The following is a 21,533-nucleotide window of genomic DNA, read 5'->3' as shown; positions in this document are numbered from 1 at the left end:
AAACAACAAAAGATTTCACACAAAAAGAATTCCTTCGAACCGGATTCGAACCAGTGACCTATGGATGCCTGTGTGTTGCTTCTACAGTCCACCGCTCTACCAACCGAGCTATCGAAGGACACAAGTACGGCGGCGCAAAGAACAATATTGTTCGAAATGAAATAACAAAAGATTTCACACTAAAAGTATTCCTTCGTACCAGTGGCCTATGGATGCCTGCGTGTTGTTTCTACAGTCCACCGCTCTACCAACTGAGCTATCGAAGGACACAAGTACCGCGGCGCAAAGAACAATATTGTTCGAAAAGAAACAACAAAAGATTTCACACAAAAAGTATTCCTTCGAACCGGATTCGAACCAGTGACCTATGGATGCCTGTGTGTTGCTTCTACAGTCCACCGCTCTACCAACTGAGCTATCGAAGGACACAAGTACCGCGGCGCAAAGAACAATATTGTGCAAAAGGAAACAACAAAAGATTCAACACTAAAAGCATTCCTTCGAAGCGGATTCGAACCAGAGACCTATGGATGCCTGTGTGTTGCTTCTACAGTCCACCGCTCTACCAACTGAGCTATCGAAGGACACAAGTACCGCGGCGCAAAGAACAATATTGTTCGAAAGGAAACAACAAAAGATTCAACACTAAAAGTATTCCTTCGAACCGGATTCAAACCAGTGACCTATGGATGCATGCGTGTTGCTTCTACAGTCCACCGCTCTACCAACTGAGCCATCGAAGGACACAAGTACCGCGGCGCAAAGAACAATATTGTGCAAATAGAAACAACAAAAGATTCAACACTAAAAGCATTCCTTCGAACCAGTGACCTATGGATGCCTGCGTGTTGCTTCTACAGTCCACCGCTCTACCAACTGAGCCATCGAAGGACACAAGTACCGCGGGGCAAAGAACAATATGGTTCGAAAGGAAACAACAAAAGATTCAACACTAAAAGCATTCCTTCGAACCGGATTCGAACCAGTGACCTATGGATACCTGTGTGTTGCTTCTACAGTCCACCGCTCTACCAACTGAGCTATCGAAGGACACAAGTACGGCGGCGCAAAGAACAATATTGTTCGAAATGAAATAACAAAAGATTTCACACTAAAAGTATTCCTTCGTACCAGTGACCTATGGATGCCTGCGTGTTGCTTCTACAGTCCACCGCTCTACCAACTGAGCTATCGAAGGACACAAGTACCGCGGGGCAAAGAACAATATGGTTCGAAAGGAAACAACAAAAGATTCAACACCAAAAGCATTCCTTCGAACCGGATTCGAACCAGTGACCTATGGATGCCTGTGTGTTGCTTCTACAGTCCACCGCTCTACCAACTGAGCTATCGAAGGACACAAGTACGGCGGCGCAAAGAACAATATTGTTCGAAATGAAATAACAAAAGATTCAACACTAAAAGCATTCCTTCGAACCAGTGACCTATGGATGCCTGCGTGTTGCTTCTACAGTCCACCGCTCTACCAACTGAGCCATCGAAGGACACAAGTACCGCGGGGCAAAGAACAATATGGTTCGAAAGGAAACAACAAAAGATTCAACACTAAAAGCATTCCTTCGAACCGGATTCGAACCAGTGACCTATGGATGCCTGCGTGTTGCTTCTACAATCCACCGCTCTACAAACTGAGCTATCGAAGGACGCAAGTACCGCGGTGCAAAGAACAATATGGTTCGAAAGGAAACAACAAAAGATTCAACACTAAAAGCATTCCTTCGAACCGGATTCGAACCAGTGACCTATGGATGCCTGCGTGTTGCTTCTACAGTCCACCGCTCTACCAACTGAGCCATCGAAGGACACAAGACCCGCGGGGCAAAGAACAATATGGTTCGAAAGGAAACAACAAAAGATTCAACACCAAAAGCATTCCTTCGAACCGGATTCGAACCAGTGACCTATGGATGCCTGTGTGTTGCTTTTACAGTCCACCGCTCTACCAACTGAGCTATCGAAGGACACAAGTACGGCGGCGCAAAGAACAATATTGTTCGAAATGAAATAACAAAAGATTTCACACTAAAAGTATTCCTTCGTACCAGTGACCTATGGATGCCTGCGTGTTGCTTCTACAGTCCACCGCTCTACCAACTGAGCCATCGAAGGACACAAGTACCGCGGGGCAAAGAACAATATGGTTCGAAAGGAAACAATTAAAGATTCAACACTAAAAGCATTCCTTCGAACCGGATTCGAACCAGTGACCGATGGATGCCTGTGTGTTGCTTCTACAGTCCACCGCTCTACCAACTGAGCAATCGAAGGACACAAGTACCGCGGTGCAAAGAACAATATTGTTCGAAAGGAAACAACAAAAGATTTCACACAAAAAGTATTCCTTCGAACCGGATTCGAACCAGTGACCTATGGATGCCTGTGTGTTGCTTCTACAGTCCACCGCTCTACCAACTGAGCTATCGAAGGACACAAGTACCGCGGCGCAAAGAACAATATGGTTCGAAAGGAAACAACAAAAGATTCAACACTAAAAGCATTCCTTCGAACCGGATTCGAACCAGTGACCTATGGATGCCTGTGTGTTGCTTCTACAGTCCACCGCTCTACCAACTGAGCTATCGAAGGACACAAGTACCGCGGGGCAAAGAACAATATTGTGCAAAAGGAAACAACAAAAGATGCAACACTAAAAGCATTCCTTCGAACTGGATTCGAACCAGTGACCTATGGTTGCCTGCGTGTTGCTTCTACAGTCCACCGCTCTACCAACTGAGCCATCGAAGGACAAAAGTACCGCGGCGCAAAGAACAATATTGCGAAAAAGGAAACAACAAAAGATTCAACACCAAAAGCATTCCTTCGAACCGGATTCGAACCAGTGACCTATGGATGCCTGTGTGTTGCTTCTACAGTCCACCGCTGTACCAACTGAGCTATCGAAGGACACAAGTACCGCGGCGCAAAGAACAATATTGTTCGAAAGGAAACAACAAAAGATTTCACACAAAAAGTATTCCTTCGAACTGGATTCGAACCAGTGACCTATGGATGCCTGTGTGTTGCTTCTACAGTCCACCGCTCTACCAACTGAGCTATCGAAGGACACAAGTACCGCGGCGCAAAGAACAATATTGTGCAAAAGGAAACAACAAAAGATTCAACACTAAAAGCATTCCTTCGAACCAGTGACCTATGGATGCCTGCATGTTGCTTCTACAATCCACCGCTCTACCAACTGAGCTATCGAAGGACGCAAGTACCGCGGTGCAAAGAACAATATGGTTCGAAAGGAAACAACAAAAGAATTCACACAAAAAGTATTCCTTCGAACCGGATTCGAACCAGTGACCTATGGATGCCTGCGTGTTGCTTCTACAGTCCACCGCTCTACCAACTGAGTTATCGAAGGACACAAGTACCGCTTTGCAAAGAACAATATTGTGCAAAAGGAAACAACAAAAGATTCAACACTAAAAGCATTCCTTCGAACCGGATTCGAACCAGTGACCTATGGATGCCTGTGTGTTGCTTCTACAGTCCACCGCTCTACCAACTGAGCTATCGAAGGACACAAGTACCGCGGCGCAAAGAACAATATTGTTCGAAAGGAAACAACAAAAGATTTCACACAAAAAGTATTCCTTCGAACCGGATTCGAACCAGTGACCTATGGATGCCTGTGTGTTGCTTCTACAGTCCACCGCTCTACCAACTGAGCTATCGAAGGACACAAGTACCGCGGCGCAAAGAACAATATTGTGCAAAAGGAAACAACAAAAGATTCAACACTAAAAGCATTCCTTCGAACCGGATTCGAACCAGTGACCTATGGATGCCTGCGTGTTGCTTCTACAGTCCACCGCTCTACCAACTGAGCCATCGAAGGACACAAGTACCGCGGGGCGAAGAACAATATTGTTCGAAAGGAAACAAAAAAAGATTCAACACTAAAAGCATTCCTTCGAACCGGATTCGAACCAGTGACCTATGGATGCCTGTGTGTTGCTTCTACAGTCCACCGCTCTACCAACTGAGCTATCGAAGGACACAAGTACCGCGGCGCAAAGAACAATATTGTGCAAAAGGAAACAACAAAATATTCAACACTAAAAGCATTCCTTCGAACCAGTGACCTATGGATGCCTGCATGTTGCTTCTACAATCCACCGCTCTACCAACTGAGCTATCGAAGGACGCAAGTACCGCGGTGCAAAGAACAATATTGCGAAATAGGAAACAACAAAAGATTCAACACCAAAATCATTCCTTCGAACCGGATTCGAACCAGTGACCTATGGATGCCTGTGTGTTGCTTCTACAGTCCACCGCTGTACCAACTGAGCTATCGAAGGACACAAGCACCGCGGCGCAAAGAACAATATTGTTCGAAAGGAAACAAGAAAAGATTTCACACAAAAAGTACTCCTTCGAACCACCGCTGTACCAACTGAGCTATCGAAGGACACAAGTACCGCGGCGCAAAGAACAATATTGTTCGAAAGGAAACAACAAAAGATTTCACACAAAAAGTACTCCTTCGAACCGGATTCGAACCAGTGACCTATGGATGCCTGTGTGTTGCTTCTACAGTCCACCGCTCTACCAACTGAGCTATCGAAGGACACAAGTACCGCGGGGCAAAGAACAATATTGAGCAAAAGGAAACAACAAAAGATTCAACACTAAAAGCATTCCTTCGAACCGGATTCAAACCAGTGACCTATGGATGCCTGCGTGTTGCTTCTACAGTCCACCGCTCTACCAACTGAGCCATCGAAGGACACAAGTACCGCGGGGCAAAGAACAATATAGTTCGAAAGGAAACAACAAAAGATTCAACACTAAAAGCATTCCTTCGAACCGGATTCGAACCAGTGACCTATGGATGCCTGTGTGTTGCTTCTACAGTCCACCGCTCTAACAACTGAGCTATCGAAGGACACAAGTACCGCTTTGCAAAGAACAATATTGTGCAAAAGGAAACAACAAAAGATTCAACACTAAAAGCATTCCTTCGAACCAGTGACCTATGGATGCCTGCATGTTGCTTCTACAATCCACCGCTCTACCAACTGAGCTATCGAAGGACGCAAGTACCGCGGTGCAAAGAACAATATGGTTCGAAAGGAAACAAGAAAAGATTTCACACTAAAAGCATTCCTTCGAACCGGATTCGAACCAGTGACCTATGGATGCCTGTGTGTTGCTTCTACAGTCCACCGCTCTAACAACTGAGCTATCGAAGGACACAAGTACCGCTTTGCAAAGAACAATATTGTGCAAAAGGAAACAACAAAAGATTCAACACTAAAAGCATTCCTTCGAACCAGTGACCTATGGATGCCTGCATGTTGCTTCTACAATCCACCGCTCTACCAACTGAGCTATCGAAGGACGCAAGTACCGCGGTGCAAAGAACAATATGGTTCGAAAGGAAACAACAAAAGATTTCACACAAAAAGTATTCCTTCGAACCGGATTCGAACCAGTGACCTATGGATGCCTGTGTGTTGCTTCTACAGTCCACCGCTCTATCAACTGAGCTATCGAAGGACACAAGTACCGCTTTGCAAAGAACAATATTGTGCAAAAGGAAACAACAAAAGATTCAACACTAAAAGCATTCCTTCGAACCGGATTCGAACCAGTGACCTATGGATGCCTGCGTGTTGCTTCTACAGTCCACCGCTCTACCAACTGAGCCATCGAAGGAAACAAGTATCGCGGGGCAAAGAACAATATGGTTCGAAAGGAAACAACAAAAGATTCAACACTAAAAGCATTCCTTCGAACCGGATTCGAACCAGTGACCTATGGATGCCTGTGTGTTGCTTCTACAGTCCACCGCTCTACCAACTGAGCTATCGAAGGACACAAGTACCGCGGCGCAAAGAACAATATTGTGCAAAAGGAAACAACAAAAGATTCAACACTAAAAGCATTCCTTCGAACCAGTGACCTATGGATGCCTGCATGTTGCTTCTACAATCCACCGCTCTACCAACTGAGCTATCGAAGGACGCAAGTACCGCGGTGCAAAGAACAATATGGTTCGAAAGGAAACAACAAAAGATTTCACACAAAAAGTATTCCTTCGAACCGGATTCGAACCAGTGACCTATGGATGCCTGTGTGTTGCTTCTACAGTCCACCGCTCTACCAACTGAGCTATCGAAGGACACAAGTCCGCTTTGCAAAGAACAATATTGTTCAAAAGGAAACAACAAAAGATTCAACACTAAAAGCATTCCTTCGAACCGGATTCGAACCAGTGACCTATGGATGCCTGCGAGTTGCTTCTACAATCCACCGCTCTACCAACTGAGCTATCGAAGGACGCAAGTACCGCGGCGCAAAGAACAATATGGTTCGAAAGGAAACAACAAAAGATTCAACACTAAAAGCATTCCTTCGAACCGGATTCGAACCAGTGACCTATGAATGCCTGTGTGTTGCTTCTACAGTCCACCGCTCTACCAACTGAGCTATCGAAGGACACAAGTACGGCGGCGCAAAGAACAATATTGTGCAAAAGGAAACAACAAAAGATTCAAAACTAAAAGCATTCCTTCGAACCGGATTCGAACCAGTGACCTATGGATGTCTGCGTGTTGCTTCTACAGTCCACCGCTCTACCAACTGAGCCATCGAAGGAGACAAGTACCGCGGGGCAAAGAACAATATGCTTCGAAAGGAAACAACAAAAGATTCAACACTAAAAGCACTTCTTCGAACCGGATTCGAAGCAGTGACCTATGGATGCCTGTGTGTTGCTTCTACAGTGCACCGCTCTACCAACTGAGGTATCGAAGGACACAAGTACCGCTTTGCAAAGAACAATATTGTTCGAAAGGAAACAACAAAAGATTTCACACAAAAAGTATTCCTTCGAACCGGATTCGAACCAGTGACCTATGGATGTCTGCGTGTTGCTTCTACAGTCCACCGCTCTACCAACTGAGCCATCGACGGAGACAAGTACCGCGGGGCAAAGAACAATATGCTTCGAAAGGAAACAACAAAAGATTCAACACTAAAAGCACTTCTTCGAACCGGATTCGAACCAGTGACCTATGGATGCCTGTGTGTTGCTTCTACAGTGCACCGCTCTACCAACTGAGGTATCGAAGGACACATGTACCGCGGCGCAAAGAACAATATTGTTCGAAAGGAAACAACAAAAGATTTCACACAAAAAGTATTCCTTCGAACCGGATTCGAACCAGTGACCTATGGATGCCTGTGTGTTGCTTCTACAGTCCACCGCTCTACCAACTGAGCTATCGAAGGATACAAGTACCGCGGCGCTAAGAACAATATTGCGAAAAAGGAAACAACAAAAGATTCAACACCAAAATCATTCCTTCGAACCGGATTCGAACCAGTGACCTATGGATGCCTGTGTGTTGCTTCTACAGTCCACCGCTCTACCAACTGAGCTATCGAAGGACACAAGTACCGCGGCGCAAAGAACAATATTGTTCGAAAGGAAACAACAAAAGATTTCACACAAAAAGTATTCCTTCGAACCGGATTCGAACCAGTGACCTATGGATGCCTGCGTGTTGTTTCTACAGTCCACCGCTCTACCAACTGAGCTATCGAATGACACAAGTACCGCGGCGCAAAGAACAATATTGTTCGAAATGAAATAACAAAAGATTTCACACAAAAAGTATTCCTTCGTACCAGTGACCTATGGATGCCTGCGTGTTGTTTCTACAGTCCACCGCTCTACCAACTGAGCTATCGAATGACACAAGTACCGCGGCGCAAAGAACAATATTGTTCGAAAGGAAACAGCAAAAGATTTCACACAAAAAGTATTCCTTCGAACCGGATTCGAACCAGTGACCTATGGATGCCTGCGTGTTGTTTCTACAGTCCACCGCTCTACCAACTGAGCTATCGAAGGACACAAGTACCGCGGGGCAAAGAACAATATGGTTCGAAAGGAAACAACAAAAGATTCAACACTAAAAGCATTCCTTCGAACCGGATTCGAACTAGTGACCTATGGATGCCTGTGTGTTGCTTCTACAGTCCACCGCTCTACAAACTGAGCTATCGAAGGACGCAAGTACCGCGGTGCAAAGAACAATATTGTGCAAAAGGAAACAACAAAAGATTCAACACTAAAAGCATTCCTTCGAACCGGATTCGAACCAGTGACCTATGGATGCCTGCGCGTTGCTTCTACAATCCACCGCGCTACCAACTGAGCTATCGAAGGACACAAGTACCGCGGCGCAAAGAACAATATGGTTCGAAAGGAAACAACAAAAGATTTCACACAAAAAGAATTCCTTCGAACCGGATTCGAACCAGTGACCTATGGATGCCTGTGTGTTGCTTCTACAGTCCACCGCTCTACCAACCGAGCTATCGAAGGACACAAGTACGGCGGCGCAAAGAACAATATTGTTCGAAATGAAATAACAAAAGATTTCACACTAAAAGTATTCCTTCGTACCAGTGACCTATGGATGCCTGCATGTTGTTTCTACAGTCCACCGCTCTACCAACTGAGCTATCGAAGGACACAAGTACCGCGGCGCAAAGAACAATATTGTTCGAAAAGAAACAACAAAAGATTTCACACAAAAAGTATTCCTTCGAACCGGATTCGAACCAGTGACCTATGGATGCCTGTGTGTTGCTTCTACAGTCCACCGCTCTACCAACTGAGCTATCGAAGGACACAAGTACCGCGGCGCAAAGAACAATATTGTGCAAAAGGAAACAACAAAAGATTCAACACTAAAAGCATTCCTTCGAAGCGGATTCGAACCAGAGACCTATGGATGCCTGTGTGTTGCTTCTACAGTCCACCGCTCTACCAACTGAGCTATCGAAGGACACAAGTACCGCGGCGCAAAGAACAATATTGTTCGAAAGGAAACAACAAAAGATTCAACACTAAAAGTATTCCTTCGAACCGGATTCAAACCAGTGACCTATGGATGCATGCGTGTTGCTTCTACAGTCCACCGCTCTACCAACTGAGCCATCGAAGGACACAAGTACCGCGGCGCAAAGAACAATATTGTGCAAATAGAAACAACAAAAGATTCAACACTAAAAGCATTCCTTCGAACCAGTGACCTATGGATGCCTGCGTGTTGCTTCTACAGTCCACCGCTCTACCAACTGAGCCATCGAAGGACACAAGTACCGCGGGGCAAAGAACAATATGGTTCGAAAGGAAACAACAAAAGATTCAACACTAAAAGCATTCCTTCGAACCGGATTCGAACCAGTGACCTATGGATGCCTGCGTGTTGCTTCTACAATCCACCGCTCTACAAACTGAGCTATCGAAGGACGCAAGTACCGCGGTGCAAAGAACAATATGGTTCGAAAGGAAACAACAAAAGATTCAACACTAAAAGCATTCCTTCGAACCGGATTCGAACCAGTGACCTATGGATGCCTGCGTGTTGCTTCTACAGTCCACCGCTCTACCAACTGAGCCATCGAAGGACACAAGAACCGCGGGGCAAAGAACAATATGGTTCGAAAGGAAACAACAAAAGATTCAACACCAAAAGCATTCCTTCGAACCGGATTCGAACCAGTGACCTATGGATGCCTGTGTGTTGCTTTACAGTCCACCGCTCTACCAACTGAGCTATCGAAGGACACAAGTACGGCGGCGCAAAGAACAATATTGTTCGAAATGAAATAACAAAAGATTTCACACTAAAAGTATTCCTTCGTACCAGTGACCTATGGATGCCTGCGTGTTGCTTCTACAGTCCACCGCTCTACCAACTGAGCCATCGAAGGACACAAGTACCGCGGGGCAAAGAACAATATGGTTCGAAAGGAAACAACAAAAGATTCAACACTAAAAGCATTCCTTCGAACCGGATTCGAACCAGTGACCGATGGATGCCTGTGTGTTGCTTCTACAGTCCACCGCTCTACCAACTGAGCAATCGAAGGACACAAGTACCGCGGTGCAAAGAACAATATTGTTCGAAAGGAAACAACAAAAGATTTCACACAAAAAGTATTCCTTCGAACCGGATTCGAACCAGTGACCTATGGATGCCTGTGTGTTGCTTCTACAGTCCACCGCTCTACCAACTGAGCTATCGAAGGACACAAGTACCGCGGCGCAAAGAACAATATGGTTCGAAAGGAAACAACAAAAGATTCAACACTAAAAGCATTCCTTCGAACCGGATTCGAACCAGTGACCTATGGATGCCTGTGTGTTGCTTCTACAGTCCACCGCTCTACCAACTGAGCTATCGAAGGACACAAGTACCGCGGCGCAAAGAACAATATTGTGCAAAAGGAAACAACAAAAGATGCAACACTAAAAGCATTCCTTCGAACTGGATTCGAACCAGTGACCTATGGTTGCCTGCGTGTTGTTTCTACAGTCCACCGCTCTACCAACTGAGACATCGAAGGACAAAAGTACCGCGGCGCAAAGAACAATATTGCGAAAAAGGAAACAACAAAAGATTCAACACCAAAAGCATTCCTTCGAACCGGATTCGAACCAGTGACCTATGGATGCCTGTGTGTTGCTTCTACAGTCCACCGCTGTACCAACTGAGCTATCGAAGGACACAAGTACCGCGGCGCAAAGAACAATATTGTTCGAAAGGAAACAACAAAAGATTTCACACAAAAAGTATTCCTTCGAACCGGATTCGAACCAGTGACCTATGGATGCCTGTGTGTTGCTTCTACAGTCCACCGCTCTACCAACTGAGCTATCGAAGGACACAAGTACCGCGGCGCAAAGAACAATATTGTGCAAAATGAAAGAACAACAGATTCAACACTAAAAGCATTCCTTCGAACCAGTGACCTATGGATGCCTGCATGTTGCTTCTACAATCCACCGCTCTACCAACTGAGCTATCGAAGGACGCAAGTACCGCGGTGCAAAGAACAATATGGTTCGAAAGGAAACAACAAAAGAATTCACACAAAAAGTATTCCTTCGAACCGGATTCGAACCAGTGACCTATGGATGCCTGCGTGTTGCTTCTACAGTCCACCGCTCTACCAACTGAGTTATCGAAGGACACAAGTACCGCTTTGCAAAGAACAATATTGTGCAAAAGGAAACAACAAAAGATTCAACACTAAAAGCATTCCTTCGAACCGGATTCGAACCAGTGACCTATGGATGCCTGTGTGTTGCTTCTACAGTCCACCGCTCTACCAACTGAGCTATCGAAGGACACAAGTACCGCGGCGCAAAGAACAATATTGTTCGAAAGGAAACAACAAAAGATTTCACACAAAAAGTATTCCTTCGAACCGGATTCGAACCAGTGACCTATGGATGCCTGTGTGTTGCTTCTACAGTCCACCGCTCTACCAACTGAGCTATCGAAGGACACAAGTACCGCGGCGCAAAGAACAATATTGTGCAAAAGGAAACAACAAAAGATTCAACACTAAAAGCATTCCTTCGAACCGGATTCGAACCAGTGACCTATGGATGCCTGCGTGTTGCTTCTACAGTCCACCGCTCTACCAACTGAGCCATCGAAGGACACAAGTACCGCGGGGCGAAGAACAATATTGTTCGAAAGGAAACAAAAAAAGATTCAACACTAAAAGCATTCCTTCGAACCGGATTCGAACCAGTGACCTATGGATGCCTGTGTGTTGCTTCTACAGTCCACCGCTCTACCAACTGAGCTATCGAAGGACACAAGTACCGCGGCGCAAAGAACAATATTGTGCAAAAGGAAACAACAAAATATTCAACACTAAAAGCATTCCTTCGAACCAGTGACCTATGGATGCCTGCATGTTGCTTCTACAATCCACCGCTCTACCAACTGAGCTATCGAAGGACGCAAGTACCGCGGTGCAAAGAACAATATTGCGAAAAAGGAAACAACAAAAGATTCAACACCAAAATCATTCCTTCGAACCGGATTCGAACCAGTGACCTATGGATGCCTGTGTGTTGCTTCTACAGTCCACCGCTCTACCAACTGAGCTATCGAAGGACACAAGCACCGCGGCGGAAAGAACAATATTGTTCGAAAGGAAACAAGAAAAGATTTCACACAAAAAGTACTCCTTCGAACCACCGCTGTACCAACTGAGCTATCGAAGGACACAAGTACCGCGGCGCAAAGAACAATATTGTTCGAAAGGAAACAACAAAAGATTTCACACAAAAAGTACTCCTTCGAACCGGATTCGAACCAGTGACCTATGGATGCCTGTGTGTTGCTTCTACAGTCCACCGCTCTACCAACTGAGCTATCGAAGGACACAAGTACCGCGGGGCAAAGAACAATATTGAGCAAAAGGAAACAACAAAAGATTCAACACTAAAAGCATTCCTTCGAACCGGATTCAAACCAGTGACCTATGGATGCCTGCGTGTTGCTTCTACAGTCCACCGCTCTACCAACTGAGCCATCGAAGGACACAAGTACCGCGGGGCAAAGAACAATATAGTTCGAAAGGAAACAACAAAAGATTCAACACTAAAAGCATTCCTTCGAACCGGATTCGAACCAGTGACCTATGGATGCCTGTGTGTTGCTTCTACAGTCCACCGCTCTAACAACTGAGCTATCGAAGGACACAAGTACCGCTTTGCAAAGAACAATATTGTGCAAAAGGAAACAACAAAAGATTCAACACTAAAAGCATTCCTTCGAACCAGTGACCTATGGATGCCTGCATGTTGCTTCTACAATCCACCGCTCTACCAACTGAGCTATCGAAGGACGCAAGTACCGCGGTGCAAAGAACAATATGGTTCGAAAGGAAACAACAAAAGATTTCACACAAAAAGTATTCCTTCGAACCGGATTCGAACCAGTGACCTATGGATGCCTGTGTGTTGCTTCTACAGTCCACCGCTCTATCAACTGAGCTATCGAAGGACACAAGTACCGCTTTGCAAAGAACAATATTGTGCAAAAGGAAACAACAAAAGATTTCACACTAAAAGCATTCCTTCGAACCGGATTCGAACCAGTGACCTATGGATGCCTGCGTGTTGCTTCTACAGTCCACCGCTCTACCAACTGAGCCATCGAAGGAGACAAGTACCGCGGGGCAAAGAACAATATGGTTCGAAAGGAAACAACAAAAGATTCAACACTAAAAGCATTCCTTCGAACCGGATTCGAACCAGTGACCTATGGATGCCTGTGTGTTGCTTCTACAGTCCACCGCTCTACCAACTGAGCCATCGAAGGACACAAGTACCGCGGGGCAAAGAACAATATGGTTCGAAAGGAAACAACAAAAGATTCAACACTAAAAGCATTCCTTCGAACCGGATTCGAACCAGTGACCTATGGATGCCTGTGTGTTGCTTCTACAGTCCACCGCTCTACCAACTGAGCTATCGAAGGACACAAGTACCGCGGCGCAAAGAACAATATTGTGCAAAAGGAAACAACAAAAGATTCAACACTAAAAGCATTCCTTCGAACCGGATTCGAACCAGTGACCTATGGATGCCTGCGTGTTGCTTCTACAATCCACCGCTCTACCAACTGAGCTATCGAAGGACGCAAGTACCGCGGTGCACAGAACAATATGGTTCGAAAGGAAACAACAAAAGATTTCACACAAAAAGTATTCCTTCGAACCGGATTCGAACCAGTGACCTATGGATGCCTGTGTGTTGCTTCTACAGTCCACCGCTCTACCAACTGAGCTATCGAAGGACACAAGTACCGCTTTGCAAAGAACAATATTGTTCAAAAGGAAACAACAAAAGATTCAACACTAAAAGCATTCCTTCGAACCGGATTCGAACCAGTGACCTATGGATGCCTGCGAGTTGCTTCTACAATCCACCGCTCTACCAACTGAGCTATCGAAGGACGCAAGTACCGCGGTGCAAAGAACAATATTGTTCGAAAGGAAACAACAAAAGATTCAACACTAAAAGCATTCCTTCGAACCGGATTCGAACCAGTGACCTATGAATGCCTGTGTGTTGCTTCTAAAGTCCACCGCTCTACCAACTGAGCTATCGAAGGACACAAGTACAGCGGCGCAAAGAACAATATTGTGCAAAAGGAAACAACAAAAGATTCAAAACTAAAAGCATTCCTTCGAACCGGATTCGAACCAGTGACCTATGGATGTCTGCGTGTTGCTTCTACAGTCCACCGCTCTACCAACTGAGCCATCGAAGGACACAAGTACCGCGGGGCAAAGAACAATATGGTTCGAAAGGAAACAACAAAAGATTCAACACTAAAAGCACTTCTTCGAACCGGATTCGAACCAGTGACCTATGGATGCCTGTGTGTTGCTTCTACAGTGCACCGCTCTACCAACTGAGGTATCGAAGGACACAAGTACCGCGGCGCAAAGAACAATATTGTTCGAAAGGAAACAACAAAAGATTTCACACAAAAAGTATTCCTTCGAACCGGATTCGAACCAGTGACCTATGGATGCCTGTGTGTTGCTTCTACAGTCCACCGCTCTACCAACTGAGCTATCGAAGGACACAAGTACCGCGGCGCAAAGAACAATATTGTTCCAAAAGAAACAACAAAAGATGCAACACTAAAAGCATTCCTTCGAACTGGATTCGAACCAGTGACCTATGGTTGCCTGCGTGTTGCTTCTACAGTCCACCGCTCTACGAACTGAGCCATCGAAGGACAAAAGTACCGCGGCGCAAAGAACAATATTGCGAAAAAGGAAACAACAAAAGATTTCACACTAAAAGTATTCCTTCGAACCGGATTCGAACCAGTGACCTATGGATGCCTGTGTGTTGCTTCTACAGTCCACCGCTCTACCAACTGAGCTATCGAAGGACACAAGTACCGCGGCGGAAAGAACAATATGGTTCGAAAGGAAACAACAAAAGATTCAACACTAAAAGCATTCCTTCGAACCGGATTCGAACCAGTGACCTATGGATGCCTGTGTGTTGCTTCTACAGTCCACCGCTCTACCAACTGAGCTATCGAAGGACACAAGTACCGCTTTGCAAAGAACAATATTGTGCAAAAGGAAACAACAAAAGATTCAACACTAAAAGCATTCCTTCGAACCAGTGACCTATGGATGCCTGCATGTTGCTTCTACAATCCACCGCTCTACCAACTGAGCTATCGAAGGACGCAAGTACCGCGGTGCAAAGAACAATATGGTTCGAAAGGAAACAACAAAAGATTTCACACAAAAAGTATTCCTTCGAACCGGATTCGAACCAGTGACCTATGGATGCCTGCGTGTTGTTTCTACAGTCCACCGCTCTACCAACTGAGCTATCGAATGACACAAGTACCGCGGCGCAAAGAACAATATTGTTCGAAAAGAAACAACAAAAGATTCAACACTAAAAGCATTCCTTCGAACCAGTGACCTATGGATGCCTGTGTGTTGCTTCTACAGTCCACCGCTCTACCAACTGAGCTATCGAATGACACAAGTACCGCGGCGCAAAGAACAATATTGTTCGAAATGAAATAACAAAAGACTTCACACAAAAAGTATTCCTTCGTACCAGTGACCTATGGATGCCTGCGTGTTGTTTCTACAGTCCACCGCTCTACCAACTGAGCTATCGAATGACACAAGTACCGCGGCGCAAAGAACAATATTGTTCGAAAGGAAACAACAAAAGATTTCACACAAAAAGTATTCCTTCGAACCGGATTCGAACCAGTGACCTATGGATGCCTGCGTGTTGTTTCTACAGTCCACCGCTCTACCAACTGAGCTATCGAAGGACACAAGTACCGCTTTGCAAAGAACAATATTGTGCAAAAGGAAACAACAAAAGATTCAACATTAAAAGCATTCCTTCGAACCGGATTCGAACCAGTGACCTATGGATGCCTGTGTGTTGCTTCTACAGTCCACCGCTCTACCAACTGAGCTATCGAAGGACACAAGTACCGCGGCGCAAAGAACAATATTGTTCGAAAGGAAACAACAAAAGATTTCACACAAAAATCATTCCTTCGAACCGGATTCGAACCAGTGACCTATGGATGCCTGTGTGTTGCTTCTACAGTCCACCGCTCTACCAACTGAGCTATCGAAGGACACAAGTACCGCGGCGCAAAAAACAATATTGTGAAAAAGGAAACAACAAAAGATTCAACACTAAAAGCATTCCTTCGAACCGGATTCAAACCAGTAACCTATGGATGCCTGCGTGTTGCTTCTACAGTCCACCGCTCTACCAACTGAGCCATCGAAGGACACAAGTACCGCGGGGCAAAGAACAATATGGTTCGAAAGGAAACAACAAAAGATTCAACACTAAAAGCATTCCTTCGAACCGGATTCGAACCAGTGACCTATGGATGCCTGTGTGTTGCTTCTACAGTCCACCGCTCTACCAACTGAGCTATCGAAGGACACAAGTACCGCGGCGCAAAGAACAATATTGTGCAAAAGGAAACAACAAAAGATTCAACACTAAAAGCATTCCTTCGAACCAGTGACCTATGGATGCCTGCATGTTGCCTCTACAATCCACCGCTCTACCAACTGAGCTATCGTAGGACGCAAGTACCGCGGTGCAAAGAACAATATGGTTCGAAAGGAAACAACAAAAGATTCAACACTAAAAGCATTCCTTCGAACCGGATTCGAACCAGTGACCTATGGATGCCTGCGTGTTGCTTCTACAATCCACCGCTCTACCAACTGAGCTATCGAAGGACACAAGTACCGCTTTGCAAAGAACAATATTGTGCAAAAGGAAACAACAAAAGATTCAACACTAAAAGCATTCCTTCGAACCGGATTCGAACCAGTGACCTATGGATGCCTGTGTGTTGCTTCTACAGTCCACCGCTCTACCAACTGAGCTATCGAAGGACACAAGTACCGCGGTGCAAAGAACAATATTGTTCGAAAGGAAACAACAAAAGATTTCACACAAAAAGTATTCCTTCGAACCGGATTCGAACCAGTGACCTATGGATGCCTGTGTGTTGCTTCTACAGTCCACCGCTCTACCAACTGAGCTATCAAAGGACACAAGTACCGCGGCGCAAAGAACAATATGGTTCGAAAGGAAACAACAAAAGATTCAACACTAAAAGCATTCCTTCGAACCGGATTCGAACCAGTGACCTATGGATGCCTGCGTGTTGCTTCTACAATCCACCGCTCTACCAACTGAGCTATCGAAGGACACAAGTACCGCTTTGCAAAGAACAATATTGTGCAAAAGGAAACAACAAAAGATTCAACACTAAAAGCATTCCTTCGAACCGGATTCGAACCAGTGACCTATGGATGCCTGTGTGTTGCTTCTACAGTCCACCGCTCTACCAACTGAGCTATCGAAGGACACAAGTACCGCGGCGCAAAGAACAATATTGTTCGAAAGGAAACAACAAAAGATTTCACACAAAAAGTATTCCTTCGAACCGGATTCGAACCAGTGACCTATGGATGCCTGTGTGTTGCTTCTACAGTCCACCGCTCTACCAACTGAGCTATCGAAGGACACAAGTACCGCTTTGCAAAGAACAATATTGTGCAAAAGGAAACAACAAAAGATTCAACACTAAAAGCATTCCTTCGAACCAGTGACCTATGGATGCCTGCATGTTGCTTCTACAATCCACCGCTCTACCAACTGAGCTATCGAAGGACGCAAGTACCGCGGTGCAAAGAACAAGATGGTTCGAAAGGAAACAAGAAAAGATTTCACACAAAAAGTATTCCTTCGAACCGGATTCGAACCAGTGACCTATGGATGCCTGCGTGTTGCTTCTACAGTCCACCGCTCTACCAACTGAGCCATCGAAGGACACAAGTACCGCGGCGCAAAGAACAATATGGTTCGAAAGGAAACAACAAAAGATTCAACACTAAAAGCATTCCTTCGAACCGGATTCGAACCAGTGACCTATGGATGCCTGTGTGTTGCTTCTACAGTCCACCGCTCTACCAACTGAGCCATCGAAGGACACAAGTACAGCGGGGCAAAGAACAATATGGTTCGAAAGGAAACAACAAAAGATTCAACACTAAAAGCATTCCTTCGAACCGGATTCGAACCAGTGACCTATGGATGCCTGCGTGTTGTTTCTACAGTACACCGCTCTACCAACTGAGCTATCGAAGGACACAAGTACCGCGGCGCAAAGAACAATATTGTTCGAAATGAAATAACAAAAGATTTCACACAAAAAGTATTCCTTCGTACCAGTGACCTATGGATGCCTGCGTGTTGCTTCTACAATCCACCGCTCTACCAACTGAGCTATCGAAGGACGCAAGTACCGCGGTGCAAAGAACAATATGGTTCGAAAGGAAACAACAAAAGATTTCACACAAAAATTGTTCCTTCGAACCGGATTCGAACCAGTGACCTATGGATGCCTGTGTGTTGCTTCTACAGTCCACCGCTCTACCAACTGAGCTATCGAAGGACACAAGTACCGCTTTGCAAAGAACAATATTGTGCAAAAGGAAACAACAAAAGATTCAACACTAAAAGCATTCCTTCGAACCGGATTCGAACCAGTGACCTATGGATGCCTGTGTGTTGCTTCTACAGTCCACCGCTCTACCAACTGAGCTATCGAAGGACACAAGTACCGCGGCGCAAAGAACAATATTGTTCGAAAGGAAACAACAAAAGATTTCACACAAAAAGTATTCCTTCGAACCGGATTCGAACCAGTGACCTATGGATGCCTGTGTGTTGCTTCTACAGTCCACCGCTCTACCAACTGAGCTATCGAAGGACACAAGTACCGCGGCGCAAAAAACAATATTGTGAAAAAGGAAACAACAAAAGATTCAACACTAAAAGCATTCCTTCGAACCGGATTCAAACCAGTGACCTATGGATGCCTGCGTGTTGCTTCTACAGTCCACCGCTCTACCAACTGAGCCATCGAAGGACACAAGTACCGCGGGGCAAAGAACAATATTGTTCGAAAGGAAACAACAAAAGATTCAACACTAAAAGCATTCCTTCGAACCGGATTCGAACCAGTGACCTATGGATGCCTGTGTGTTGCTTCTACAGTCCACCGCTCTACCAACTGAGCTATCGAAGGACACAAGTACCGCGGCGCAAAGAACAATATTGTGCAAAAGGAAACAACAAAAGATTCAACACTAAAAGCATTCCTTCGAACCGGATTCGAACCAGTGACCTATGGATGCCTGCATGTTGCCTCTACAATCCACCGCTCTACCAACTGAGCTATCGTAGGACGCAAGTACCGCTTTGCAAAGAACAATATGGTTCGAAAGGAAACAACAAAAGATTCAACACTAAAAGCATTCCTTCGAACCGGATTCGAACCAGTGACCTATGGATGCCTGCGTGTTGCTTCTACAATCCACCGCTCTACCAACTGAGCTATCGAAGGACGCAAGCACCGCTTTGCAAAGAACAATATGCTTCGAAAGGAAACAACAAAAGATTCAACACTAAAAGCATTCCTTCGAACCGGATTCGAACCAGTGACCTATGGATGCCTGCGTGTTGCTTCTACAGTCCACCGCTCTACCAACTGAGCCATCGTAGGACACAAGTACCGCGGGGCAAAGAACAATATTGTGCAAAAGGAAACAACAAAAGATTCAACACTAAAAGCATTCCTTCGAACCGGATTCGAACCAGTGACCCTATGGATGCCTGTGTGTTGCTTCTACAGTCCACCGCTCTACCAACTGAGCTATCGAAGGACACAAGTACCGCGGCGCAAAGAACAATATTGTGCAAAAGGAAACAACAAAAGATTCAACACTAAAAGCATTCCTTCGAACCAGTGACCTATGGATGCCTGCATGTTGCTTCTACAATCCACCGCTCTACCAACTGAGCTATCGAAGGACGCAAGTACCGCGGTGCAAAGAACAATATTGTTCGAAAGGAAACAACAAAAGATTTCACACAAAAAGTATTCCTTCGAACCGGATTCGAACCAGTGAGCTATGGATGCCTGTGTGTTGCTTCTACAGTCCACCGCTCTACCAACTGAGCTATCGAAGGACACAAGTACCGCGGCGCAAAGAACAAGATGGTTCGAAAGGAAACAAGAAAAGATTTCACACAAAAAGTATTCCTTCGAACCGGATTCGAACCAGTGACCTATGGATGCCTGCGTGTTGCTTCTACAGTCCACCGCTCTACCAACTGAGCCATCGAAGGACACAAGTACCGCGGCGCAAAGAACAATATGGTTCGAAAGGAAACAACAAAAGATTCAACACTAAAAGCATTCCTTCGAACCGGATTCGAACCAGTGACCTATGGATGCCTGTGTGTTGCTTCTACAGTCCACCGCTCTACCAACTGAGCCATCGAAGGACACAAGTACAGCGGGGCAAAGAACAATATGGTTCGAAAGGAAACAACAAAAGATTCAACACTAAAAGCATTCCTTCGAACCGGATTCGAACCAGTGACCTATGGATGCCTGCGTGTTGTTTCTACAGTACACCGCTCTACCAACTGAGCTATCGAAGGACACAAGTACCGCGGCGCAAAGAACAATATTGTTCGAAATGAAATAACAAAAGATTTCACACAAAAAGTATTCCTTCGTACCAGTGACCTATGGATGCCTGCGTGTTGCTTCTACAATCCACCGCTCTACCAACTGAGCTATCGAAGGACGCAAGTACCGCGGTGCAAAGAACAATATGGTTCGAAAGGAAACAACAAAAGATTTCACACAAAAATTGTTCCTTCGAACCGGATTCGAACCAGTGACCTATGGATGCCTGTGTGTTGCTTCTACAGTCCACCGCTCTACCAACTGAGCTATCGAAGGACACAAGTACCGCTTTGCAAAGAACAATATTGTGCAAAAGGAAACAACAAAAGATTCAACACTAAAAGCATTCCTTCGAACCGGATTCGAACCAGTGACCTATGGATGCCTGTGTGTTGCTTCTACAGTCCACCGCTCTACCAACTGAGCTATCGAAGGACACAAGTACCGCGGCGCAAAGAACAATATTGTTCGAAAGGAAACAACAAAAGATTTCACACAAAAAGTATTCCTTCGAACCGGATTCGAACCAGTGACCTATGGATGCCTGTGTGTTGCTTCTACAGTCCACCGCTCTACCAACTGAGCTATCGAAGGACACAAGTACCGCGGCGCAAAAAACAATATTGTGAAAAAGGAAACAACAAAAGATTCAACACTAAAAGCATTCCTTCGAACCGGATTCAAACCAGTGACCTATGGATGCCTGCGTGTTGCTTCTACAGTCCACCGCTCTACCAACTGAGCCATCGAAGGACACAAGTACCGCGGGGCAAAGAACAATATTGTTCGAAAGGAAACAACAAAAGATTCAACACTAAAAGCATTCCTTCGAACCGGATTCGAACCAGTGACCTATGGATGCCTGTGTGTTGCTTCTACAGTCCACCGCTCTACCAACTGAGCTATCGAAGGACACAAGTACCGCGGCGCAAAGAACAATATTGTGCAAAAGGAAACAACAAAAGATTCAACACTAAAAGCATTCCTTCGAACCGGATTCGAACCAGTGACCTATGGATGCCTGCATGTTGCCTCTACAATCCACCGCTCTACCAACTGAGCTATCGTAGGACGCAA

The 21,533-nt window shown here is 45.4% G+C and overlaps 1 protein-coding gene and 107 non-coding genes across 108 annotated transcripts in view; all 108 read right to left on the bottom strand.

The window, feature by feature from the left end:
• LOC145213071 (MAM and LDL-receptor class A domain-containing protein 1-like) overlaps positions 1–21,533 on the bottom strand; it is a 60,124-nt gene that overhangs the window by 23,976 nt on the left and 14,615 nt on the right. The gene's annotated exons all lie outside the window — the stretch shown is intronic.
• Trnay-gua (transfer RNA tyrosine (anticodon GUA)) lies at positions 31–118 on the bottom strand. Its single transcript is given in 2 exon segments — positions 31–66; positions 82–118. It is a non-coding gene; the product is annotated as a tRNA-Tyr (tRNA).
• On the bottom strand, positions 338–425 carry Trnay-gua (transfer RNA tyrosine (anticodon GUA)). Its single transcript is given in 2 exon segments — positions 338–373; positions 389–425. It is a non-coding gene; the product is annotated as a tRNA-Tyr (tRNA).
• On the bottom strand, positions 497–584 carry Trnay-gua (transfer RNA tyrosine (anticodon GUA)). Its single transcript is given in 2 exon segments — positions 497–532; positions 548–584. It is a non-coding gene; the product is annotated as a tRNA-Tyr (tRNA).
• On the bottom strand, positions 656–743 carry Trnay-gua (transfer RNA tyrosine (anticodon GUA)). The gene is given in 2 exon segments: positions 656–691; positions 707–743. It is a non-coding gene; the product is annotated as a tRNA-Tyr (tRNA).
• On the bottom strand, positions 963–1,050 carry Trnay-gua (transfer RNA tyrosine (anticodon GUA)). Its single transcript is given in 2 exon segments — positions 963–998; positions 1,014–1,050. It is a non-coding gene; the product is annotated as a tRNA-Tyr (tRNA).
• Trnay-gua (transfer RNA tyrosine (anticodon GUA)) lies at positions 1,270–1,357 on the bottom strand. The gene is given in 2 exon segments: positions 1,270–1,305; positions 1,321–1,357. It is a non-coding gene; the product is annotated as a tRNA-Tyr (tRNA).
• Positions 1,577–1,664, bottom strand: Trnay-gua (transfer RNA tyrosine (anticodon GUA)). The gene is given in 2 exon segments: positions 1,577–1,612; positions 1,628–1,664. It is a non-coding gene; the product is annotated as a tRNA-Tyr (tRNA).
• Positions 1,736–1,823, bottom strand: Trnay-gua (transfer RNA tyrosine (anticodon GUA)). Its single transcript is given in 2 exon segments — positions 1,736–1,771; positions 1,787–1,823. It is a non-coding gene; the product is annotated as a tRNA-Tyr (tRNA).
• Trnay-gua (transfer RNA tyrosine (anticodon GUA)) lies at positions 1,895–1,982 on the bottom strand. The gene is given in 2 exon segments: positions 1,895–1,930; positions 1,946–1,982. It is a non-coding gene; the product is annotated as a tRNA-Tyr (tRNA).
• Positions 2,202–2,289, bottom strand: Trnay-gua (transfer RNA tyrosine (anticodon GUA)). The gene is given in 2 exon segments: positions 2,202–2,237; positions 2,253–2,289. It is a non-coding gene; the product is annotated as a tRNA-Tyr (tRNA).
• Trnay-gua (transfer RNA tyrosine (anticodon GUA)) lies at positions 2,361–2,448 on the bottom strand. The gene is given in 2 exon segments: positions 2,361–2,396; positions 2,412–2,448. It is a non-coding gene; the product is annotated as a tRNA-Tyr (tRNA).
• Positions 2,520–2,607, bottom strand: Trnay-gua (transfer RNA tyrosine (anticodon GUA)). The gene is given in 2 exon segments: positions 2,520–2,555; positions 2,571–2,607. It is a non-coding gene; the product is annotated as a tRNA-Tyr (tRNA).
• Positions 2,679–2,766, bottom strand: Trnay-gua (transfer RNA tyrosine (anticodon GUA)). The gene is given in 2 exon segments: positions 2,679–2,714; positions 2,730–2,766. It is a non-coding gene; the product is annotated as a tRNA-Tyr (tRNA).
• Positions 2,838–2,925, bottom strand: Trnay-gua (transfer RNA tyrosine (anticodon GUA)). Its single transcript is given in 2 exon segments — positions 2,838–2,873; positions 2,889–2,925. It is a non-coding gene; the product is annotated as a tRNA-Tyr (tRNA).
• Trnay-gua (transfer RNA tyrosine (anticodon GUA)) lies at positions 2,997–3,084 on the bottom strand. The gene is given in 2 exon segments: positions 2,997–3,032; positions 3,048–3,084. It is a non-coding gene; the product is annotated as a tRNA-Tyr (tRNA).
• Positions 3,304–3,391, bottom strand: Trnay-gua (transfer RNA tyrosine (anticodon GUA)). Its single transcript is given in 2 exon segments — positions 3,304–3,339; positions 3,355–3,391. It is a non-coding gene; the product is annotated as a tRNA-Tyr (tRNA).
• Trnay-gua (transfer RNA tyrosine (anticodon GUA)) lies at positions 3,463–3,550 on the bottom strand. Its single transcript is given in 2 exon segments — positions 3,463–3,498; positions 3,514–3,550. It is a non-coding gene; the product is annotated as a tRNA-Tyr (tRNA).
• On the bottom strand, positions 3,622–3,709 carry Trnay-gua (transfer RNA tyrosine (anticodon GUA)). Its single transcript is given in 2 exon segments — positions 3,622–3,657; positions 3,673–3,709. It is a non-coding gene; the product is annotated as a tRNA-Tyr (tRNA).
• On the bottom strand, positions 3,781–3,868 carry Trnay-gua (transfer RNA tyrosine (anticodon GUA)). Its single transcript is given in 2 exon segments — positions 3,781–3,816; positions 3,832–3,868. It is a non-coding gene; the product is annotated as a tRNA-Tyr (tRNA).
• On the bottom strand, positions 3,940–4,027 carry Trnay-gua (transfer RNA tyrosine (anticodon GUA)). Its single transcript is given in 2 exon segments — positions 3,940–3,975; positions 3,991–4,027. It is a non-coding gene; the product is annotated as a tRNA-Tyr (tRNA).
• Positions 4,247–4,334, bottom strand: Trnay-gua (transfer RNA tyrosine (anticodon GUA)). The gene is given in 2 exon segments: positions 4,247–4,282; positions 4,298–4,334. It is a non-coding gene; the product is annotated as a tRNA-Tyr (tRNA).
• Trnay-gua (transfer RNA tyrosine (anticodon GUA)) lies at positions 4,516–4,603 on the bottom strand. The gene is given in 2 exon segments: positions 4,516–4,551; positions 4,567–4,603. It is a non-coding gene; the product is annotated as a tRNA-Tyr (tRNA).
• Trnay-gua (transfer RNA tyrosine (anticodon GUA)) lies at positions 4,675–4,762 on the bottom strand. Its single transcript is given in 2 exon segments — positions 4,675–4,710; positions 4,726–4,762. It is a non-coding gene; the product is annotated as a tRNA-Tyr (tRNA).
• Trnay-gua (transfer RNA tyrosine (anticodon GUA)) lies at positions 4,834–4,921 on the bottom strand. Its single transcript is given in 2 exon segments — positions 4,834–4,869; positions 4,885–4,921. It is a non-coding gene; the product is annotated as a tRNA-Tyr (tRNA).
• Trnay-gua (transfer RNA tyrosine (anticodon GUA)) lies at positions 5,141–5,228 on the bottom strand. Its single transcript is given in 2 exon segments — positions 5,141–5,176; positions 5,192–5,228. It is a non-coding gene; the product is annotated as a tRNA-Tyr (tRNA).
• Trnay-gua (transfer RNA tyrosine (anticodon GUA)) lies at positions 5,448–5,535 on the bottom strand. Its single transcript is given in 2 exon segments — positions 5,448–5,483; positions 5,499–5,535. It is a non-coding gene; the product is annotated as a tRNA-Tyr (tRNA).
• On the bottom strand, positions 5,607–5,694 carry Trnay-gua (transfer RNA tyrosine (anticodon GUA)). Its single transcript is given in 2 exon segments — positions 5,607–5,642; positions 5,658–5,694. It is a non-coding gene; the product is annotated as a tRNA-Tyr (tRNA).
• Positions 5,766–5,853, bottom strand: Trnay-gua (transfer RNA tyrosine (anticodon GUA)). The gene is given in 2 exon segments: positions 5,766–5,801; positions 5,817–5,853. It is a non-coding gene; the product is annotated as a tRNA-Tyr (tRNA).
• Trnay-gua (transfer RNA tyrosine (anticodon GUA)) lies at positions 6,073–6,160 on the bottom strand. The gene is given in 2 exon segments: positions 6,073–6,108; positions 6,124–6,160. It is a non-coding gene; the product is annotated as a tRNA-Tyr (tRNA).
• Trnay-gua (transfer RNA tyrosine (anticodon GUA)) lies at positions 6,231–6,318 on the bottom strand. The gene is given in 2 exon segments: positions 6,231–6,266; positions 6,282–6,318. It is a non-coding gene; the product is annotated as a tRNA-Tyr (tRNA).
• Trnay-gua (transfer RNA tyrosine (anticodon GUA)) lies at positions 6,390–6,477 on the bottom strand. Its single transcript is given in 2 exon segments — positions 6,390–6,425; positions 6,441–6,477. It is a non-coding gene; the product is annotated as a tRNA-Tyr (tRNA).
• On the bottom strand, positions 6,549–6,636 carry Trnay-gua (transfer RNA tyrosine (anticodon GUA)). The gene is given in 2 exon segments: positions 6,549–6,584; positions 6,600–6,636. It is a non-coding gene; the product is annotated as a tRNA-Tyr (tRNA).
• On the bottom strand, positions 6,867–6,954 carry Trnay-gua (transfer RNA tyrosine (anticodon GUA)). The gene is given in 2 exon segments: positions 6,867–6,902; positions 6,918–6,954. It is a non-coding gene; the product is annotated as a tRNA-Tyr (tRNA).
• Positions 7,185–7,272, bottom strand: Trnay-gua (transfer RNA tyrosine (anticodon GUA)). Its single transcript is given in 2 exon segments — positions 7,185–7,220; positions 7,236–7,272. It is a non-coding gene; the product is annotated as a tRNA-Tyr (tRNA).
• On the bottom strand, positions 7,344–7,431 carry Trnay-gua (transfer RNA tyrosine (anticodon GUA)). Its single transcript is given in 2 exon segments — positions 7,344–7,379; positions 7,395–7,431. It is a non-coding gene; the product is annotated as a tRNA-Tyr (tRNA).
• On the bottom strand, positions 7,503–7,590 carry Trnay-gua (transfer RNA tyrosine (anticodon GUA)). The gene is given in 2 exon segments: positions 7,503–7,538; positions 7,554–7,590. It is a non-coding gene; the product is annotated as a tRNA-Tyr (tRNA).
• Positions 7,810–7,897, bottom strand: Trnay-gua (transfer RNA tyrosine (anticodon GUA)). Its single transcript is given in 2 exon segments — positions 7,810–7,845; positions 7,861–7,897. It is a non-coding gene; the product is annotated as a tRNA-Tyr (tRNA).
• On the bottom strand, positions 7,969–8,056 carry Trnay-gua (transfer RNA tyrosine (anticodon GUA)). The gene is given in 2 exon segments: positions 7,969–8,004; positions 8,020–8,056. It is a non-coding gene; the product is annotated as a tRNA-Tyr (tRNA).
• Trnay-gua (transfer RNA tyrosine (anticodon GUA)) lies at positions 8,128–8,215 on the bottom strand. Its single transcript is given in 2 exon segments — positions 8,128–8,163; positions 8,179–8,215. It is a non-coding gene; the product is annotated as a tRNA-Tyr (tRNA).
• Positions 8,287–8,522, bottom strand: Trnay-gua (transfer RNA tyrosine (anticodon GUA)). The gene is made up of 2 exons: positions 8,486–8,522; positions 8,287–8,322 (listed from the first exon to the last, which is right to left on the bottom strand). It is a non-coding gene; the product is annotated as a tRNA-Tyr (tRNA).
• Trnay-gua (transfer RNA tyrosine (anticodon GUA)) lies at positions 8,594–8,681 on the bottom strand. The gene is given in 2 exon segments: positions 8,594–8,629; positions 8,645–8,681. It is a non-coding gene; the product is annotated as a tRNA-Tyr (tRNA).
• Trnay-gua (transfer RNA tyrosine (anticodon GUA)) lies at positions 8,753–8,840 on the bottom strand. The gene is given in 2 exon segments: positions 8,753–8,788; positions 8,804–8,840. It is a non-coding gene; the product is annotated as a tRNA-Tyr (tRNA).
• Positions 8,912–8,999, bottom strand: Trnay-gua (transfer RNA tyrosine (anticodon GUA)). The gene is given in 2 exon segments: positions 8,912–8,947; positions 8,963–8,999. It is a non-coding gene; the product is annotated as a tRNA-Tyr (tRNA).
• Trnay-gua (transfer RNA tyrosine (anticodon GUA)) lies at positions 9,219–9,306 on the bottom strand. The gene is given in 2 exon segments: positions 9,219–9,254; positions 9,270–9,306. It is a non-coding gene; the product is annotated as a tRNA-Tyr (tRNA).
• On the bottom strand, positions 9,378–9,465 carry Trnay-gua (transfer RNA tyrosine (anticodon GUA)). The gene is given in 2 exon segments: positions 9,378–9,413; positions 9,429–9,465. It is a non-coding gene; the product is annotated as a tRNA-Tyr (tRNA).
• Trnay-gua (transfer RNA tyrosine (anticodon GUA)) lies at positions 9,537–9,623 on the bottom strand. The gene is given in 2 exon segments: positions 9,537–9,572; positions 9,587–9,623. It is a non-coding gene; the product is annotated as a tRNA-Tyr (tRNA).
• Positions 9,843–9,930, bottom strand: Trnay-gua (transfer RNA tyrosine (anticodon GUA)). Its single transcript is given in 2 exon segments — positions 9,843–9,878; positions 9,894–9,930. It is a non-coding gene; the product is annotated as a tRNA-Tyr (tRNA).
• Trnay-gua (transfer RNA tyrosine (anticodon GUA)) lies at positions 10,002–10,089 on the bottom strand. The gene is given in 2 exon segments: positions 10,002–10,037; positions 10,053–10,089. It is a non-coding gene; the product is annotated as a tRNA-Tyr (tRNA).
• Positions 10,161–10,248, bottom strand: Trnay-gua (transfer RNA tyrosine (anticodon GUA)). The gene is given in 2 exon segments: positions 10,161–10,196; positions 10,212–10,248. It is a non-coding gene; the product is annotated as a tRNA-Tyr (tRNA).
• On the bottom strand, positions 10,320–10,407 carry Trnay-gua (transfer RNA tyrosine (anticodon GUA)). Its single transcript is given in 2 exon segments — positions 10,320–10,355; positions 10,371–10,407. It is a non-coding gene; the product is annotated as a tRNA-Tyr (tRNA).
• Trnay-gua (transfer RNA tyrosine (anticodon GUA)) lies at positions 10,479–10,566 on the bottom strand. Its single transcript is given in 2 exon segments — positions 10,479–10,514; positions 10,530–10,566. It is a non-coding gene; the product is annotated as a tRNA-Tyr (tRNA).
• Positions 10,638–10,725, bottom strand: Trnay-gua (transfer RNA tyrosine (anticodon GUA)). The gene is given in 2 exon segments: positions 10,638–10,673; positions 10,689–10,725. It is a non-coding gene; the product is annotated as a tRNA-Tyr (tRNA).
• On the bottom strand, positions 10,945–11,032 carry Trnay-gua (transfer RNA tyrosine (anticodon GUA)). Its single transcript is given in 2 exon segments — positions 10,945–10,980; positions 10,996–11,032. It is a non-coding gene; the product is annotated as a tRNA-Tyr (tRNA).
• Trnay-gua (transfer RNA tyrosine (anticodon GUA)) lies at positions 11,104–11,191 on the bottom strand. Its single transcript is given in 2 exon segments — positions 11,104–11,139; positions 11,155–11,191. It is a non-coding gene; the product is annotated as a tRNA-Tyr (tRNA).
• On the bottom strand, positions 11,263–11,350 carry Trnay-gua (transfer RNA tyrosine (anticodon GUA)). Its single transcript is given in 2 exon segments — positions 11,263–11,298; positions 11,314–11,350. It is a non-coding gene; the product is annotated as a tRNA-Tyr (tRNA).
• On the bottom strand, positions 11,422–11,509 carry Trnay-gua (transfer RNA tyrosine (anticodon GUA)). Its single transcript is given in 2 exon segments — positions 11,422–11,457; positions 11,473–11,509. It is a non-coding gene; the product is annotated as a tRNA-Tyr (tRNA).
• On the bottom strand, positions 11,581–11,668 carry Trnay-gua (transfer RNA tyrosine (anticodon GUA)). Its single transcript is given in 2 exon segments — positions 11,581–11,616; positions 11,632–11,668. It is a non-coding gene; the product is annotated as a tRNA-Tyr (tRNA).
• Positions 11,888–11,975, bottom strand: Trnay-gua (transfer RNA tyrosine (anticodon GUA)). Its single transcript is given in 2 exon segments — positions 11,888–11,923; positions 11,939–11,975. It is a non-coding gene; the product is annotated as a tRNA-Tyr (tRNA).
• On the bottom strand, positions 12,157–12,244 carry Trnay-gua (transfer RNA tyrosine (anticodon GUA)). The gene is given in 2 exon segments: positions 12,157–12,192; positions 12,208–12,244. It is a non-coding gene; the product is annotated as a tRNA-Tyr (tRNA).
• Trnay-gua (transfer RNA tyrosine (anticodon GUA)) lies at positions 12,316–12,403 on the bottom strand. Its single transcript is given in 2 exon segments — positions 12,316–12,351; positions 12,367–12,403. It is a non-coding gene; the product is annotated as a tRNA-Tyr (tRNA).
• Positions 12,475–12,562, bottom strand: Trnay-gua (transfer RNA tyrosine (anticodon GUA)). The gene is given in 2 exon segments: positions 12,475–12,510; positions 12,526–12,562. It is a non-coding gene; the product is annotated as a tRNA-Tyr (tRNA).
• On the bottom strand, positions 12,782–12,869 carry Trnay-gua (transfer RNA tyrosine (anticodon GUA)). The gene is given in 2 exon segments: positions 12,782–12,817; positions 12,833–12,869. It is a non-coding gene; the product is annotated as a tRNA-Tyr (tRNA).
• Positions 12,941–13,028, bottom strand: Trnay-gua (transfer RNA tyrosine (anticodon GUA)). The gene is given in 2 exon segments: positions 12,941–12,976; positions 12,992–13,028. It is a non-coding gene; the product is annotated as a tRNA-Tyr (tRNA).
• On the bottom strand, positions 13,100–13,187 carry Trnay-gua (transfer RNA tyrosine (anticodon GUA)). Its single transcript is given in 2 exon segments — positions 13,100–13,135; positions 13,151–13,187. It is a non-coding gene; the product is annotated as a tRNA-Tyr (tRNA).
• Positions 13,259–13,346, bottom strand: Trnay-gua (transfer RNA tyrosine (anticodon GUA)). Its single transcript is given in 2 exon segments — positions 13,259–13,294; positions 13,310–13,346. It is a non-coding gene; the product is annotated as a tRNA-Tyr (tRNA).
• Positions 13,418–13,505, bottom strand: Trnay-gua (transfer RNA tyrosine (anticodon GUA)). Its single transcript is given in 2 exon segments — positions 13,418–13,453; positions 13,469–13,505. It is a non-coding gene; the product is annotated as a tRNA-Tyr (tRNA).
• Positions 13,577–13,664, bottom strand: Trnay-gua (transfer RNA tyrosine (anticodon GUA)). The gene is given in 2 exon segments: positions 13,577–13,612; positions 13,628–13,664. It is a non-coding gene; the product is annotated as a tRNA-Tyr (tRNA).
• Trnay-gua (transfer RNA tyrosine (anticodon GUA)) lies at positions 13,736–13,823 on the bottom strand. The gene is given in 2 exon segments: positions 13,736–13,771; positions 13,787–13,823. It is a non-coding gene; the product is annotated as a tRNA-Tyr (tRNA).
• On the bottom strand, positions 14,054–14,141 carry Trnay-gua (transfer RNA tyrosine (anticodon GUA)). Its single transcript is given in 2 exon segments — positions 14,054–14,089; positions 14,105–14,141. It is a non-coding gene; the product is annotated as a tRNA-Tyr (tRNA).
• Positions 14,372–14,459, bottom strand: Trnay-gua (transfer RNA tyrosine (anticodon GUA)). Its single transcript is given in 2 exon segments — positions 14,372–14,407; positions 14,423–14,459. It is a non-coding gene; the product is annotated as a tRNA-Tyr (tRNA).
• Trnay-gua (transfer RNA tyrosine (anticodon GUA)) lies at positions 14,531–14,618 on the bottom strand. Its single transcript is given in 2 exon segments — positions 14,531–14,566; positions 14,582–14,618. It is a non-coding gene; the product is annotated as a tRNA-Tyr (tRNA).
• Trnay-gua (transfer RNA tyrosine (anticodon GUA)) lies at positions 14,690–14,777 on the bottom strand. Its single transcript is given in 2 exon segments — positions 14,690–14,725; positions 14,741–14,777. It is a non-coding gene; the product is annotated as a tRNA-Tyr (tRNA).
• Positions 14,849–14,936, bottom strand: Trnay-gua (transfer RNA tyrosine (anticodon GUA)). Its single transcript is given in 2 exon segments — positions 14,849–14,884; positions 14,900–14,936. It is a non-coding gene; the product is annotated as a tRNA-Tyr (tRNA).
• Trnay-gua (transfer RNA tyrosine (anticodon GUA)) lies at positions 15,156–15,243 on the bottom strand. The gene is given in 2 exon segments: positions 15,156–15,191; positions 15,207–15,243. It is a non-coding gene; the product is annotated as a tRNA-Tyr (tRNA).
• Trnay-gua (transfer RNA tyrosine (anticodon GUA)) lies at positions 15,611–15,698 on the bottom strand. Its single transcript is given in 2 exon segments — positions 15,611–15,646; positions 15,662–15,698. It is a non-coding gene; the product is annotated as a tRNA-Tyr (tRNA).
• Positions 15,770–15,857, bottom strand: Trnay-gua (transfer RNA tyrosine (anticodon GUA)). Its single transcript is given in 2 exon segments — positions 15,770–15,805; positions 15,821–15,857. It is a non-coding gene; the product is annotated as a tRNA-Tyr (tRNA).
• On the bottom strand, positions 15,929–16,016 carry Trnay-gua (transfer RNA tyrosine (anticodon GUA)). Its single transcript is given in 2 exon segments — positions 15,929–15,964; positions 15,980–16,016. It is a non-coding gene; the product is annotated as a tRNA-Tyr (tRNA).
• Trnay-gua (transfer RNA tyrosine (anticodon GUA)) lies at positions 16,088–16,175 on the bottom strand. Its single transcript is given in 2 exon segments — positions 16,088–16,123; positions 16,139–16,175. It is a non-coding gene; the product is annotated as a tRNA-Tyr (tRNA).
• On the bottom strand, positions 16,247–16,334 carry Trnay-gua (transfer RNA tyrosine (anticodon GUA)). Its single transcript is given in 2 exon segments — positions 16,247–16,282; positions 16,298–16,334. It is a non-coding gene; the product is annotated as a tRNA-Tyr (tRNA).
• Positions 16,554–16,641, bottom strand: Trnay-gua (transfer RNA tyrosine (anticodon GUA)). The gene is given in 2 exon segments: positions 16,554–16,589; positions 16,605–16,641. It is a non-coding gene; the product is annotated as a tRNA-Tyr (tRNA).
• On the bottom strand, positions 16,713–16,800 carry Trnay-gua (transfer RNA tyrosine (anticodon GUA)). The gene is given in 2 exon segments: positions 16,713–16,748; positions 16,764–16,800. It is a non-coding gene; the product is annotated as a tRNA-Tyr (tRNA).
• Trnay-gua (transfer RNA tyrosine (anticodon GUA)) lies at positions 16,872–16,959 on the bottom strand. The gene is given in 2 exon segments: positions 16,872–16,907; positions 16,923–16,959. It is a non-coding gene; the product is annotated as a tRNA-Tyr (tRNA).
• Trnay-gua (transfer RNA tyrosine (anticodon GUA)) lies at positions 17,031–17,118 on the bottom strand. Its single transcript is given in 2 exon segments — positions 17,031–17,066; positions 17,082–17,118. It is a non-coding gene; the product is annotated as a tRNA-Tyr (tRNA).
• Positions 17,190–17,277, bottom strand: Trnay-gua (transfer RNA tyrosine (anticodon GUA)). The gene is given in 2 exon segments: positions 17,190–17,225; positions 17,241–17,277. It is a non-coding gene; the product is annotated as a tRNA-Tyr (tRNA).
• Positions 17,349–17,436, bottom strand: Trnay-gua (transfer RNA tyrosine (anticodon GUA)). Its single transcript is given in 2 exon segments — positions 17,349–17,384; positions 17,400–17,436. It is a non-coding gene; the product is annotated as a tRNA-Tyr (tRNA).
• Trnay-gua (transfer RNA tyrosine (anticodon GUA)) lies at positions 17,656–17,743 on the bottom strand. Its single transcript is given in 2 exon segments — positions 17,656–17,691; positions 17,707–17,743. It is a non-coding gene; the product is annotated as a tRNA-Tyr (tRNA).
• Positions 17,815–17,902, bottom strand: Trnay-gua (transfer RNA tyrosine (anticodon GUA)). Its single transcript is given in 2 exon segments — positions 17,815–17,850; positions 17,866–17,902. It is a non-coding gene; the product is annotated as a tRNA-Tyr (tRNA).
• Positions 17,974–18,061, bottom strand: Trnay-gua (transfer RNA tyrosine (anticodon GUA)). The gene is given in 2 exon segments: positions 17,974–18,009; positions 18,025–18,061. It is a non-coding gene; the product is annotated as a tRNA-Tyr (tRNA).
• Trnay-gua (transfer RNA tyrosine (anticodon GUA)) lies at positions 18,281–18,368 on the bottom strand. The gene is given in 2 exon segments: positions 18,281–18,316; positions 18,332–18,368. It is a non-coding gene; the product is annotated as a tRNA-Tyr (tRNA).
• On the bottom strand, positions 18,440–18,527 carry Trnay-gua (transfer RNA tyrosine (anticodon GUA)). Its single transcript is given in 2 exon segments — positions 18,440–18,475; positions 18,491–18,527. It is a non-coding gene; the product is annotated as a tRNA-Tyr (tRNA).
• Trnay-gua (transfer RNA tyrosine (anticodon GUA)) lies at positions 18,599–18,686 on the bottom strand. Its single transcript is given in 2 exon segments — positions 18,599–18,634; positions 18,650–18,686. It is a non-coding gene; the product is annotated as a tRNA-Tyr (tRNA).
• Positions 18,758–18,845, bottom strand: Trnay-gua (transfer RNA tyrosine (anticodon GUA)). Its single transcript is given in 2 exon segments — positions 18,758–18,793; positions 18,809–18,845. It is a non-coding gene; the product is annotated as a tRNA-Tyr (tRNA).
• Trnay-gua (transfer RNA tyrosine (anticodon GUA)) lies at positions 18,917–19,004 on the bottom strand. The gene is given in 2 exon segments: positions 18,917–18,952; positions 18,968–19,004. It is a non-coding gene; the product is annotated as a tRNA-Tyr (tRNA).
• Trnay-gua (transfer RNA tyrosine (anticodon GUA)) lies at positions 19,076–19,163 on the bottom strand. Its single transcript is given in 2 exon segments — positions 19,076–19,111; positions 19,127–19,163. It is a non-coding gene; the product is annotated as a tRNA-Tyr (tRNA).
• Positions 19,235–19,322, bottom strand: Trnay-gua (transfer RNA tyrosine (anticodon GUA)). Its single transcript is given in 2 exon segments — positions 19,235–19,270; positions 19,286–19,322. It is a non-coding gene; the product is annotated as a tRNA-Tyr (tRNA).
• Positions 19,394–19,481, bottom strand: Trnay-gua (transfer RNA tyrosine (anticodon GUA)). Its single transcript is given in 2 exon segments — positions 19,394–19,429; positions 19,445–19,481. It is a non-coding gene; the product is annotated as a tRNA-Tyr (tRNA).
• Trnay-gua (transfer RNA tyrosine (anticodon GUA)) lies at positions 19,553–19,641 on the bottom strand. Its single transcript is given in 2 exon segments — positions 19,553–19,589; positions 19,605–19,641. It is a non-coding gene; the product is annotated as a tRNA-Tyr (tRNA).
• Positions 19,861–19,948, bottom strand: Trnay-gua (transfer RNA tyrosine (anticodon GUA)). Its single transcript is given in 2 exon segments — positions 19,861–19,896; positions 19,912–19,948. It is a non-coding gene; the product is annotated as a tRNA-Tyr (tRNA).
• Positions 20,020–20,107, bottom strand: Trnay-gua (transfer RNA tyrosine (anticodon GUA)). Its single transcript is given in 2 exon segments — positions 20,020–20,055; positions 20,071–20,107. It is a non-coding gene; the product is annotated as a tRNA-Tyr (tRNA).
• On the bottom strand, positions 20,179–20,266 carry Trnay-gua (transfer RNA tyrosine (anticodon GUA)). The gene is given in 2 exon segments: positions 20,179–20,214; positions 20,230–20,266. It is a non-coding gene; the product is annotated as a tRNA-Tyr (tRNA).
• On the bottom strand, positions 20,338–20,425 carry Trnay-gua (transfer RNA tyrosine (anticodon GUA)). Its single transcript is given in 2 exon segments — positions 20,338–20,373; positions 20,389–20,425. It is a non-coding gene; the product is annotated as a tRNA-Tyr (tRNA).
• Trnay-gua (transfer RNA tyrosine (anticodon GUA)) lies at positions 20,645–20,732 on the bottom strand. The gene is given in 2 exon segments: positions 20,645–20,680; positions 20,696–20,732. It is a non-coding gene; the product is annotated as a tRNA-Tyr (tRNA).
• On the bottom strand, positions 20,804–20,891 carry Trnay-gua (transfer RNA tyrosine (anticodon GUA)). Its single transcript is given in 2 exon segments — positions 20,804–20,839; positions 20,855–20,891. It is a non-coding gene; the product is annotated as a tRNA-Tyr (tRNA).
• On the bottom strand, positions 20,963–21,050 carry Trnay-gua (transfer RNA tyrosine (anticodon GUA)). Its single transcript is given in 2 exon segments — positions 20,963–20,998; positions 21,014–21,050. It is a non-coding gene; the product is annotated as a tRNA-Tyr (tRNA).
• Trnay-gua (transfer RNA tyrosine (anticodon GUA)) lies at positions 21,122–21,209 on the bottom strand. The gene is given in 2 exon segments: positions 21,122–21,157; positions 21,173–21,209. It is a non-coding gene; the product is annotated as a tRNA-Tyr (tRNA).
• On the bottom strand, positions 21,281–21,368 carry Trnay-gua (transfer RNA tyrosine (anticodon GUA)). Its single transcript is given in 2 exon segments — positions 21,281–21,316; positions 21,332–21,368. It is a non-coding gene; the product is annotated as a tRNA-Tyr (tRNA).
• Positions 21,440–21,527, bottom strand: Trnay-gua (transfer RNA tyrosine (anticodon GUA)). Its single transcript is given in 2 exon segments — positions 21,440–21,475; positions 21,491–21,527. It is a non-coding gene; the product is annotated as a tRNA-Tyr (tRNA).

This window comes from Phallusia mammillata, chromosome 2 (assembly GCF_965637545.1).
Source record: "Phallusia mammillata chromosome 2, kaPhaMamm4.hap1.1, whole genome shotgun sequence".
NCBI classification, from domain to species: Eukaryota; Metazoa; Chordata; class Ascidiacea; order Phlebobranchia; family Ascidiidae; genus Phallusia; species Phallusia mammillata.
The sequence above is the reverse complement of the archived record's forward strand: the minus strand, read 5'-3'. Positions and strand labels throughout refer to the sequence as shown.